This window comes from Podarcis raffonei, chromosome 12 (genome assembly GCF_027172205.1).
Source record: "Podarcis raffonei isolate rPodRaf1 chromosome 12, rPodRaf1.pri, whole genome shotgun sequence".
Classification (NCBI taxonomy): Eukaryota; Metazoa; Chordata; class Lepidosauria; order Squamata; family Lacertidae; genus Podarcis; species Podarcis raffonei.
In genome coordinates, this window is record NC_070613.1 from 56,702,265 (window position 1) to 56,716,038 (window position 13,774).

Consider the following 13,774-nt stretch of genomic DNA (forward strand, 5'->3'; position numbering starts at 1 on the left):
GTTGAACTTGAAGTCTGCTGTATGGCTTATGGTGAAAGAGTTAAAGCAGCGGCATAGTTTCAGCTTGAAACAACCTGCATGGGCCCTGAAGTTTCAACTGTTACAGGGGCTTCTTTGCAACCAGCAATGAGGTCTGGGTAACCACTGCTATTTTCCTCAATGGGGTTGTTCCACAACAGATCACACCTTTACAACATCTGTGCTACTGACTGACAACTTTGGGATTGTTTAAATATATAAAACAAAAAAAGTAATCATTTTGACTAAAATCAAAGTGACTCAAACTAGGTCTTCTGGACCCCCCCCCCAAAAAAAGCAATGTGGACAAAAGTTTAGTTAGTTTCATAGTAGATCTACACCTGCCCTGGCTGCATTGTGTTAATACATCAGGGTAGCCAACATGGTGCCTCCAGCTGTTGAAGGATTCTAGTTCCCATCAGCCTCGGCCAACATGGCCATGGGCAAGGGACAATAGGAGCTATAATTCAACAACATCTAGAGGGCACCATGTTGGATACCCTTGCCGTTGATTCAGACAGGGACTAACATTTGAAGCACTTCTTTAAGTGCTGTACAACTACCTCTATTGTTGCTGCTGCAGCTGTAAGTAATAGTAACTAACCATGGTGATGGACAGACTCCCACAAGAGTACGGTTAATAAAGCAGAAGACAGAAGGCAATCTTGAGAGTTCAGAAAGCGAAGTGTACACTCTAGCATATGTAGGTTTTGAATTTGAAATGTCATCGTGAAGAATGCATAACGTTGTTTAAGCCTGTGATTCTTTCACAATGACTGAGGGGGAAATCCCATTGAACGAAATAGGAATTACTTCCAGGTAAATGTGCATAGGATTGGGCTGTAAGTGCTTATTGCAAATGCCTTGCATTCATGGTGTGTGTGTGTGTGTGTGTGTGTGTGTTCCACTGGGGACAACTGGTTTATATTCCCTTGTGAGCAAAGTGGAAGCTCATTAATGAAAATGTCATCACAGCAAACATTTGCAATTCTTCCAAAACCGCAGAGAGTAGCATGTTAAAAACGTACTGACAAGCTTCTTGAACACTTGAGCCTTCCAGTGTTGCCAGTATGATGCCTCATTTCCCATCACCTTGCACATTTCATTTTTCAGATTTTCCTTGGAATGTGTCAATCCATAATCCCCCTGGTACTTCAAGGCACAGAGGACCCCTGAACTACATCACAAGAACCAAACGCCATGACATACTCATTACTATTCATTGGTATTATTACTAATTTATACCCCACCTTTCTGCAAAAGTGCTACATACTTTCAAGGGCCTTCTCCTTCCTGTACAATTTCTGTGCAGGAAACTTCAAATTCTGCATTGTTTAAAGGATATATTTGTTTAAAGGATTTATAATTCCTTTTGAAAACATATGCCACAAAGCAGTTGACATATGTACAAATACAAACCAAAATACAATATAAAAGCATTTTAAAATATCTCTTTCATAATAAAACCAGTGTAACAGCCATAGTTTGTACTCCCAGTTTATATTAACCATTGAAGGCCACAGTGAAAGAATGGCCTTTAATGATCTACTTAATTGACATAAGGCAAGCAGCTTGTCTAATCTCAGAAGGAATTGAGTGCCATAATTATGGAGCCACAGTCGAGAAGGCCCTATTTCAAGCACCTGCAGGGCAGGCTCACTGACATGGATCTCAAAGGTGCATGATCCTGCAGTCCAGATATACTCATTTTAATCATGAAAGGTGCACGCACACAAGCACTTGCGCATGAACTAAAGAGTAGGGATGGGAGAATCTGACAATTTCTGTTCTCATTTTTCTAATCATTTTTCCACATTTCCACAACAATTTATGATTTGCTGGGCTCTTTAAAAAAATCCTCATGAAAATGCATCAGTATTTGATGCAAATTTCTCCTAATGAACACATTTTTACATGAAATTTTGACAAATATACCCATTTCCCCAACATAATGCATTTTTGTATGTTCTTTTCACTAATATATATGTTTTAACCCTTGGTCAAAGAACAGCATTGTAAGTGCGAATTTTGATGGATGTGTTTTGGTTTGCATTTTGTTTCAAAAAGTGTGAATTTTGGCAAGTTTGCCTTTAATTGTGAACTGAAATTAATTTGTTCCCCATCCCTATTAAAGGCACAGGCTTGATACTGGGAGAAGGGAAGAAAGTGAGAGTGACAGAAGATGCACTGGAAGGGAGCAGAGAGAGCACAAAAAGGGAATTGCGCAAGTATGGCCTGGAGCATAACACCTTAAACACAGGGACTAGCATCTTGGCACCGACACACATGCAGTGACAGAGTCTAATCATAGAAATGGGAGTCGGAGACCATTATACATTTGATGGGAGTGTTTGTTCACTCACAGCCTGATGACTGTTAACTTAGCATGTAAAGACATCCTCCAACACTTGTTGAGTGGCGTTCTTAATTAACAGCAAAAATAAATGCCCATACAGCTTAAGGTTTTTCCCAGTATTAGTTTCTCAAATCTGCCCTGAAGTGCCTTTGCTTTCTGCCAAAGTCAGCTCAAGAAGGAAACATTTCTCTGGTGCCTGATGTGTGTTGCTTTAATAGTAGCTGCTTGAAACCACCCAAGGGGCAGGAATGTTAGAAAGAATGCCGGGGAAGCAGTGGAGTGGGCAGAGGTCAAATGAGGAACTGAAAGGAGCAAGCTAAATACAGTTTATCACACAGTCCTGCAGTTCATCACATATATGGCTCCCACATGTGCACCGTGCCTATAGAACTGGCTGATTGCTCTGGGAAAAAGCAGCCTCCGATGTTGCCCCTTGGAAAACGAGTTTCTGTCTGCAGAAAACAATCTGAGACTTGACTGTGCATTGAAGTTGCATATGTGGTTTTTCTTTTTTTACCTTAAGTAAAACTCATTCCTTGGGTGCTTCCACACTCTGTTTACTCTGTGATTGCCACTTTGTTTACTTGCTTTTTTGCAGATGACCCGCATTCATTGTTCTCCAGCGCTCTTCCAGTTGTTTCAAGAATTTATTTATTCCAACGTTCGCCAGGCTCTTAGACGTAGAGTCATCTGTTCCGCAAACCTGTGTACTTGTGCAAAATTATGGCTGCAAATGGTATATTTAAGTACCCCCTACCTGTCTCCTCCAGACTGCGTTAAGATTGTCACTTTCACACTGGGAATTTGTTTCACCATATTCTAGAGACATACCTGTCTCTAACAATGCAATCTCATACATGTTTGCTCAGAAGTAAGTTCCGTTTTGTTTCATGTGATTTGCTTGCAAGTATGTATTTATGTATTTTATTACTAGGGGCTGCACCCCTGCTAACTTCACTCACCAGCCCCTCTGCCATTCCTGCCACATTAGCTCCCACAGCTTCCCCTCCCGACTCAATGCGACTGCTGAGCTCACTTTTCACCTTCCCAACCCTATTTCTGAAGCCATTGCCAATTTTTGTTCTGCAGCCCTGATTTGCAGCCGGGTTTTCACCCTCATACCCTTGCCCATGCCTGCTCCATTAAAGAGGAAATTTATATTGTTTTATTTTATTTTTTTTAAATTTTTATTAATTTTTAAATTTTTATAAATTTTTATTAATTTTTTTTAAATTTTTATTAATTTTCCAACACATATTAAATAACAATACAAAACAATACAAAAACAAACATGTATAATTTCTTAACCTTCTTTTCCTTAAACCTTCTTTCAACGACTTCCCCATACCTCCTTTTTCTGCATCCTTGTTTTAAATTTTTCCAGCAACCCCTAATTTTATTTACTTATGACACTTCCTTTAAATCCTTTTTCCCATGCCCAATTGTTTATCGCTGCAATTCTATTTTGCATTACTCAAAACATTTTAGCACTCATTAATTTTACAATAGTTCTTAAGGTAAACTTTAAATTTCTTCCAGTCTTCTTCCACCGTCTCTTTCCCTTGGTCTCGGATTCTGCCGGTCATCTCAGCCAGTCCCATGTAGTCAATCACCTTCGTCTGCCATTCTTCCAGTGTGGGTAGTTCTTGTGTCTTCCAGTACTTTGCTAAAAGTACTCTTGCTGCTGTTGTCGCATACATAAAAAACATCCTATCTTTCTTTGGCACCAATTGGCCTACCATGCCCAAGAGAAAGGCCTCTGGTTTCTTCGCAAAAGTGCATTTAAGCACCTTTTTCATTTCATTGTAGATCCTTTCCCAGAAAGCCTTAATCTTTGGGCATGTCCACCAAAGGTGATAAAAAGTACCTTCAGTTTCCTTACATTTCCAGCATTTGTTATTGGGCAAATGGTAAATTTTTGCAAGCTTGACTGGGGTCATGTACCACCTTTAAATCATTTTCATAATATTCTCTCTTAAGGCATTACATGCCGTAAACTTTATACCGGTGGTCCATAACTGTTCCCAGTCAGCAAACATAATGTCATGTCCAATGTCCTGTGCCCATTTAATCATAGCTGATTTAACCAACTCATCCTGTGTATTCCATTTCAACAGCAAGTTATACATTCTTGACAGATTCTTAGTACTGGGTTCCAAAAGCTCTGTTTCTAATTTCGACCTTTCCACCTGAAAGCCAATTTTCCTGTCCTGTTTAAAAACTTCGTTTATCTGGTAATAATGAAGCCAATCTCTTACTTTGGACTTCAATTTCTCATAACTCTGCAATTTAACTTTTCCCTCCTCATACTCTATAATTTCCCAATATTTCGGCCATTTAGATTCCATGTTTAATTTTTTCACTTCCTTAGCTTCCATCGGTGACAACCACCTGGGTGTTTTGTTTTCCAGCAAATCTTTATATCTAATCCATACATTATATAGGGCTTTTCTAACAATATGGTTTTTGAAACCTTGATGGATCTTGACCTTGTCATACCATATATATGCATGCCAGCCAAATCTATTATTGAACCCTTCCAAATCCAAAATATCTGTATTTTCAAGAAGCAGCCAGTTTTTCAGCCAGCAAAAAGCCGCTGATTCATAGTACAATTTTAAGTCCGGCAGGGCAAACCCCCCTCTTTCTTTTGCGTCAGTTAGTATCTTAAATTTTATTCTGGGCTTTTTGCCCTGCCAGACAAATCTAGATATATCTTTTTGCCACCTCTTGAAACAATCCATTTTGTCCACAATCTGCAATGTTTGAAACAAAAATAACATTCTCAGCAAGACATTCATCTTAATAACTGCAATTCGGCCTAACAAGGAAAGTCTCAAACTTGACCATATTTCTAAATCTTTTTTCACTTCTACCCAACATTTCTCATAGTTATCTTTAAATAGATTCACATTCTTAGATGTCAAATTTATCCCCAGGTATTTCACCTTCTTTGCTATCAATAGACCAGTATCATTCTGGAATTTCTCTCTTTCTGCACTTGTTAAATTTTTATCCAATACTTTCGTTTTCTGTTTATTCAGCTTAAAGCCTGCTACTTGACCAAATACTTGTATTAACTCTAAAACTCTTCTCGTACTAGTGTCTGGCTCTTGTAAGGTTAAAACTAGATCATCTGCAAATGCTCTCAGTTTGTACTGTTTAGCTCCGACCTGAATCTCTTTAACCAGCTGGTCCCCTCTAATCATGTAAAAAATATGGAACGCTTCACGAATTTGCGTGTCATCCTTGCGCAGGGGCCATGCTAATCTTCTCTGTATCGTTCCAATTTTAGTATATGTGCTGCCGAAGCGAGCACATATACTATATATTGTTTTAAGCAAGGTTTATATATCACTAAACAATAATAAATAAAATTTTCTAAACTATTATTAACCTGTATGCCACATACCAGCTTAAGCTAAATGAGGTGGAGGGTTGCCATATTTTGAAGAGCAAAAAAGACGATGCTATGATGACTCACATTTTAAATATTCCTGCTATATGTAGGCCATAGAAGCTGTGATAAATTACTGAGGGAGGCAGGAGAAGAGAAGAGGAAGCAAGTCTTCTACCACCAGTTATGTTTAAGTCTCCTCCAGAATGTATAGCCAGAGTTTTCAAAAGCAGTTTTCAATCAATGTGCCATTCAAAGCAAATAAATGCAATTTGTCCCAGATACAAACACACTAAAAGAACAACCCCAAAACCATGACACAACACAACCAACATTGATCTCTCCTGAAAACATCCCATTTTACCATCAAGGTACAACAATGATTCCAAGGACATGAACCGATATTGGATGTTGACACATGTATAGTGCATTTTTGCAGCCGAGCTAGACCTGCATTTGATACTACCTACCCATAAATATCCTCCCTTGAGCTGTACTAACAGCTGATAACCAGAGCGAATCAACCCGGCAGGCGGGAAAGACCAGATCCAATGGCAACGGAGGGCGGGACATAGGTAGGTATGAGCCAATGAGCACTGCGGCACTGCTGAATGACAGAAGGCATGTCCATTAGAGGCATACCTAAGGTGGGAGCAAACAACATTTGGGCATGTCTGGGGAAAAGAGGACGGCAATGTATGGAAATCAGCAAAGGCACTTCTTGGGCTAAAGTAGACATTCTGTTAATTACATAACAAAACTGAGTTCTTCCTTTATTTAATTACAGGGGCAACACACACACACCCCCTGCCCTTATTTGCTTCAGCTCAGCTGGGGGTGAGGAACCCTTTTTCAGGGCTGCATCCTATCTCCACAAGGGGAGGCAGTCTGCCTCTGAGCGAACATTTGCTGTGATCTGCAGGTGGGCAGGTGGCAGCTGCTGCTGAGTTTGGGTGCTGCTTGGGGGCTTCCCATAGGCCAGCCACTGGGAGGACCAGGGGCTCCACTGGATGGGACTTTGGCCTGATCCTGCAGGACTCAGCTTGTATCACTGGGGCTGCAGTGGAAGGTTTAACTTTTCCCTCCTGGTGTGCAGTGAGAGTTAAGAATATTTATATGCAGATGCACAGCACACACTTAGCATAATGCACAGTTTAACAAAGATTGGGTCATACTATCTGACTCTACCACTGGAGGTCATTGGGTAAACAATGAAGATTTTGATTTGAATGCTCCCTGATGTCCAAGCCTCCCTCCTGCTGCCACTGGCGCTTACCTCATTTCACTTCTTTTTTCGTCCCAGTTTGACTGGAGCTGGGCCTGCCAAAATCCCATGTACACTAACCCTGAGCTCTCTGGACAATGAGTGAGGTGCATATGTGATAAGTAGACTTGGCTATCTTTCCCTTAATCAAACCAGAATCTCTGGCCCACCAGTGGATTCTTTGTGGTCAGACTGGGCAGCTGGCCTTGTGGATCCAGAGCTGAAGAATGATTTCAAGTTGTGGGTGGGCCATGGGGCTAAGAGATGACCTGTTTGACAGGGGACACTGCAGTTTTGCATACTCCTTACATATTCCCTAGGCTCTCCTTTTAATCCAACTCTGGCGTTTCCCATGTACGCAGTTTTGGAAGGGATTCTCTTCATGACAAAGCACTTAAGCAACGTGACTTACTGGTTCAAACCAAATTGTTCTCCATTTTCAATGATCCCAGATGTGTTGTCTTCAGGCACACTGAATTAATTGTGCCCTCTCCTTTGAAGTGCAACCCAGCCTCTAAGCTTCCCCTTCCCTCTCTTCCCAACCACGGAGCAGTGCAAAACCCACTTAATAAAACAGTTTGTATTCAGCAGCCCAAAGATGGAGCCTTAATTTTTGTTATTGTTAAAATAGTTTGAAAACCAACTAGCGTGTTCAGCGGGCAACACACTAGACACAGCAGATCTCTGGGTAAGAAGTTCACATGCTCATATTCCTTCTTCAGTGCCAGCAACGTATGAGCAGAAAGTCTTGCTTCTCCCATAGCCATAGCCTTGGATTCCAGCAGAAATCAAGCATGTCTCTCCTTCCTGGGCTTCTGCCTGCCTTGTGCTCATAGCTGTCAACATTCCCTTTTTTTGCAGGAAATTCCCTTATTCCAGCGCCATTTCCCCGCTGCTGTCCCAGATTGTTAGATATCCCATAGACTGTCCCCGGGACAGGTGAGGCTGCTGATCCCTTATTTTCGAGGCTGCTGATCCCTTATTTTCAAATCTGAAAGTTGACAGCTATGCTTGTGCCTCTAGCCCAGCTCTCACACAACTCAGGTCTCCCTTTTGTCCCTCTAACTACCAGCCAGTTGAGAGAGGGGGCAACTCTTTGCCCTCTGACAAAGAGCCACATCCTGTGCTACCCTAACAACCTATACTTAGGGGGCCATCACCAAGAGACTGGCCTGGCTAGTCCAACAATTGAATCCTTGCTGGATCCAGGAATTAGAAGGGACTCAGGCATACAGCCTAACCCCTCTCCCCACCCCCCAAACTCACAACGCTGGAATAAATGACAACTGCAAACCAAGGGCAAAGCCATTTTTGAAACAGCCGAATGTAACTCTCCTTAAAATTAAAAGCGGGCTTTAAAATTCCTAGTGCAGCAATAAAAGAAATCAAATCTTCTTGAGGATAAGCATAAAGACTGTAAGAAAGAAAGTGGTGGGGAGGAGAATTTGCCTCACAGGTTTGTACTATGGACTTTAAAAAGGTTTCAGTTGCTACTTATAATAATATTTCACATTTATGTAGCATTTTTGAATGTTTGAAGTGCTTTGCATATCTTATCTTTGTGTAATCTTTTCAAGAACCTTGTAAGGTAGATCAGTATTATAATTCCCATGTTGGATAAGGCTCAGATTGAGAGAGAGGCTTCTCTGAGGTGAGCTAGTGAGGTCAAACCCAGGCAAGATGTAAAGCAGGGAATTAAGCATTGCATTATGCCATTAATGAACCAATTGTCTGTCTCAGGCTCTTTCTTTAAGCGAGTACAACAGAGAGTGTGGTTTATATCAAGATATAATTTTAATGTTGTACTTTAATCTAGTTTTTAAGTCGTATTTTAATCGATTGTGTTTATATCTGTTGTTAGCCACCCTGAGCCCGGTCTTGGCTGGGGAGGGTGGGGTATAAATAAAATTTATTATTATTTATTATTTAAGAGATCCTCCTTCCCCTGGATGTGTGTAATGATCCGGTACTACAGTTTCTCTTAGACCAGGGATGGGAAAGCTGTGACTTTCCAGATGTTTTTGGACAGCAACTGCCTTCATCCCTGAGGGCCACAACTTCTCCATCCCTGCCTTAGGCTCTCTTCAGCTGAAGGAATAACAACGGCCGAGGGAATAGGAAGAACGTTTGTAACAGTCTGAGTTTCTCTTAGTATTTGATTTTCAGGGAAAAGTGCTAGATCCATCTAGTGCCCCACACCTTTCTGTTGTCAGAATGGCCCCTTCTAGTCGCTGTATATGATTATTTGTTTATTTTATTATTTTATTTCACAAAATGCTGCTCAAGTGTAAAATAGAACTCTCAAAGCAGGTGCTGCATAATTTGCCTAATTCTAATTTTTAGTTTTAAATCATGTTACTGCTCGCTTGTTGTGTAAGCTGCTTCAAACCAGGGAGATGTGGGATAACATGTGAAGTAAAATAGTCCTGCACTCCTAATTAACCAACAAATATAAAATACGGTTTAGCAAATTTCTGTAATTTTCTTTGGAGATTCCTTTCGAGGCTTATAATGTATACTCCACTTTCTCTTTCCTGGTCTGTGAAGTCAGATTTCATTTCAGGAATGAATTTTAGTAGAGGAGCAGCTAGCAAATATTTAACTTATTGGGGAGTGAGACAAATTCCAAAAGCATAGCTCAGCACCTTAACCCCCAACTTGCAACAGCTATTCACTGACGGCAGTGGACCACCCAGCAGAAACTGAGATCAAAGGACTGTTGCCTTATGACAAATACTGTACCAGCACAATCCCTTGAACTGCTCTGGCCTCACAGTATTATCAAGAGCTTGTTCATCTGTATACCTTCCAATATCTCGTGCACCATCACCTGACAGCAATGCCTGTTAACAAATATAGGGGGAGGGGACTTGGACAGAAAGCCTGGAGGTCCCGTGAGGCAGGGAGAATGTGCAAGCTGGGTCCCTACTTCTTGAGAGGCCTGACATTGCAGCAATCCCTCACCAGATCCCTGATGCCTGGCCTGCACCGCGTCAGGATCCGACACTGGCCATCTCTGAAAGGAGGCTTTGGGGGCTTCCCAACCAATTGGAATTCACATTCCAGCAGCAAGGGCTGATTAGAATGGAGTCAAATGCATTCCCTAATGCCAGTGCCAGCCATGCTTACCTGCACTATCATCCCACAAAATGTGTGCGGCTTGTGATTATTCCTGCCGCTGTTGCACAAGCCGTAACATGTGATGTGTTCTTGGAAATTTCCAGCCATGATAGGACCTGAGAGGTACCAGGAAAGGGGTGAGGTACTTACATGAGCAGGAGATGGGGAAGGTCTGGGAAGGACCCCCGACAAGACATTAAGTAGGCTGTTTATCAGAAGAATAAGGAGACTGCTGCTTTCCGTTTCTTTGAGACTTCTTTGAGACAAAAGCTGTTGATGGTCAAATCTCATACATTCTTAGGTATTTTGCTTGCCCATGCTTTTATACCCAATTAATGGAGGTTTAAAATCCCTCAAATTTTATTTGAGGTTCTGCATCTGGTTGGAGGCACTATTATCTTGTTCTTAAAATCAGCAGAGCCACAAAGAAGCCACCATTCAATTATCAAGTGGAATACTGAAATATAGAGAACGGCTCTTGCCAGCCACCTAAAACTATGAAGGGGCATAGTCTGACTGCCCAGACACAGGCTTCCTTGCGTCTTTGCAAGGGAACACACTTTGCATTGGCTTTTCTGGAAAGATAATGTGCAATACGGGACGCGGGTGGCGCTGTGGTCTAAACCACTGCACCTAGGGCTTGCCGATTGGAAGGTCGGGGTTTGAATCCCCGCGACGGGGTGAGTTCCCATTGCTCAGTCCCTGCTCCTGCCAACCTAGCAGTTCGAAAGCACGTCAAAGTGCAAGTAGATAAATAGGTACCGCTCTGGCGGGAAGGTAAACAGCGTTTCCATGCGCTGCTCTGGTTTCGCCAGAAGCGGCTTAGTCATGTTGGCCACATGAGCCGGAAGCTGTACCCGTCTCCCTCGGCCAATAAAGTGTGATGAGCGCCGCAATCCCAGAGTCTTTTGCAACTGGACTTAACTGTCAGGGGTCCTTTACCTTTTAATGTGCAATACAGTGGTTCACTTCCCACTGTATGCATACAAGGTACACTTTGACATGAAGGGGGGGGGTTACAGCTCATATTGGCTTTGCATGCAGTGAGTCCTGGGAATATTCAGTGCAAAGGCTTTCAAGTAGCAGGACTGAAAGGGGGCCTCCTGCCTTGAGACTTTGGAAAACGGCTGCCAATTGGAGGAGACAAAATGCTGGGCTAAATTGAGCAGCAGTTTAACCAAGACAGCTGCATATGCTCAGTTATGTTTTTGGACACATGACTGTAGGGCATTATGTCAGCGTTCACTGTAATTCTTAACAAACGCTTGTCAAAGCATTTGTTTTGGAAAAACACTCAAGTATCTGCTTGTGAAGGCTCTTTGCTGTTATACTTCAAAGTAGTCTGCTTACACTGCCCTGGATCCAACCCACTTGATTTTTTATCACGGCCCATATCGACGCAATTGGGGGACCTCTCTGTCTGGACTTAGCCAGTGATATTATTTCCTCAGTTTCATAACTATCAAATATGTTGCTTGACAACAACAAGAAGTTGGGAAAAATGATACTTGAAGACCACATACCTGTTTGAAGAGCACTTTGAAAATGACCTTGCATGAGGAAAACATTTCTAATCCATTACTTGTTCCCAAACTGGAAGGGCTGGGAGCAGGCAGACCTTTGATACGGCAACAAAGGATTAGTTATTTGAATATCTAGCCTCTTTTGTATTTGTTCATAACAGGCTTTCCATAGACACCAGGTTTGCCACTGGGAGAAAAGCACGATGGACGAGATGGGCCTCTAGTCTGATCAAGCAAGGCTCTTCTTATGTTCTTATGTTTATATATTAATTTTACAATTGATGTTTACATTATTTTTATGACTCTGTAAGCCACCTTGTGGGGCCCTTATGGCCAAAGGGAAGCGTAGAAATCAACTGAACCCTGGCCAGAGTATATATTTGATTATATATGTGAGTGCCATGCACCTGGGAACAATTTTATAGTCTCATCAAAGCATTTTATGTGAAACAGAGTTTCGGAATGTTTAGAAATATGTAGCTACATGCAGTAAATTCCTATATCAGTACATGGTAAAAGATTGGTGTTTTTACAGCTATAATCTATTTCCCTGTTACAGATTATTAGCAATCACCAAAGAACATGTGTGGTGCTTATACATTAAGACTGGGTCTTTCCAGATGTTGCTAGACTCCAACTCCCATCAGTGCCAGCCAGCATGGCCTCTGGTCAGGGATGATGGAAGTTAGAGTCCAAGAATATCTGGAAGGACCCAGATTCCCCATCTCTCTTGTACATTATCATAATATGACCAGTTTGCCACGAGGCATGAATCATCAAGGTGGGCTGCCTGCCCTCGAATAAAAAGAAAATGGTCAAAGCACATTTGCCTGTATGGAGGACAAAAGCAGCAGCCCTTAACCAAGTGCAAAACCAGCCCAATAGTGGAACCTGTGCAGATTTGCTCAGAATAAGTCCCATTGTGTTCAGTGGGGCTTATTCCCTATATAGGGGTTACAGCCTAAAAGGCACAGTGCCTTTCAAATGGCATGCAGCTCTCTCTCATGGAGAATTCAGTTGAAAACTGATTTAGGAAGGCCTTTCAGAACAAAGGTTTAACCTCTTAATTCTAAAGGAATAAACTTGAAAATAATTTTGTTACGTGTAGACGAGTTCCCTTCACACTAAAGCAAAAATACCTTTCAATGCATCAGCCTGCAATTACATTTCCCTAATGAGGATCTGACACACTGGAGATTCTTTTCGTCAAGTGTGAAGAGAACTTGGAAGTACGTGTAACTCAACAGGAGGACATATAACTCAACCATTTTCAGACTTGCTTCCTTTTGAATGAGGAGGCTCAATGTTTCATACTGAACACTGCTGTTGTGTTTGGGGAAAAATAACTTTTCACTTCTCATAAATCAGATTGCAATTGAATTTTCCTTGATGAGGTGCTGAATGCAGCTCAAAACATGTTGGGTCTTAGTTTTTAGTATCATTCTTCTATAATAAATCTGTTTTCTCACTCAGTTGTTACTGGCTGATTTTCTGTTCTATGCTGTTTGAATGCTATACTCTTGTTGGGCTATCTCATTTAAACACATGCACATTTACAACCTGATCCTATGCATGCATACAAAAAAAGAGTCCCATTGAATTCAGTTACTTTCAGGTTAGTTTCCATAGGTTTACATATTTAAAATGACCCATTGTCTGTTTTTAGCAAGTGTGGCTGATTGAAGGCACCATTGGACCCAAAGGAGCTTCAGAGTCCAGTTACCATGTTAGCATCTGATTTGTTCTTGTTCTTGTTATAATGTGTTCATCCTATGTTAAAAGGTAAAGGGACCCCTGACCATTAGGTCCAGTCGTGGCCGACTATGGGGTTGCGGCACTCATCTCGCTTTATTGGCCGAGGGAGCCAGCGTACAACTTCCGGGTCATGTGGCCAGCATGACTAAGCTGCTTCTGGTGAACCAGAGCAGAGTACGGAAACAGGGTTTACCTTCCCACCCGAGCGGTACCTATTTATCTACTTGCACTTTGACGTGCTTTCGAACTGCTGGGTTGGCAGGAGCAGGGACCGAGCAACGGGAGCTCACCCTGTCGCGGGGATTTGAACCACCAACCTTCTGATCGGCAAGTCCTAGGCT

At 41.9% G+C, this 13,774-nt stretch overlaps 1 non-coding gene across 1 annotated transcript; it reads right to left on the bottom strand.

Annotated features, from left to right (window-relative positions):
- Positions 1 to 5,586: 5,586 nt before the first annotated feature.
- Positions 5,587 to 5,693, bottom strand: LOC128398578 (U6 spliceosomal RNA). The gene has a single exon (XR_008327165.1). It is a non-coding gene; the product is annotated as a U6 spliceosomal RNA (small nuclear RNA).
- Positions 5,694 to 13,774: the final 8,081 nt, after the last annotated feature.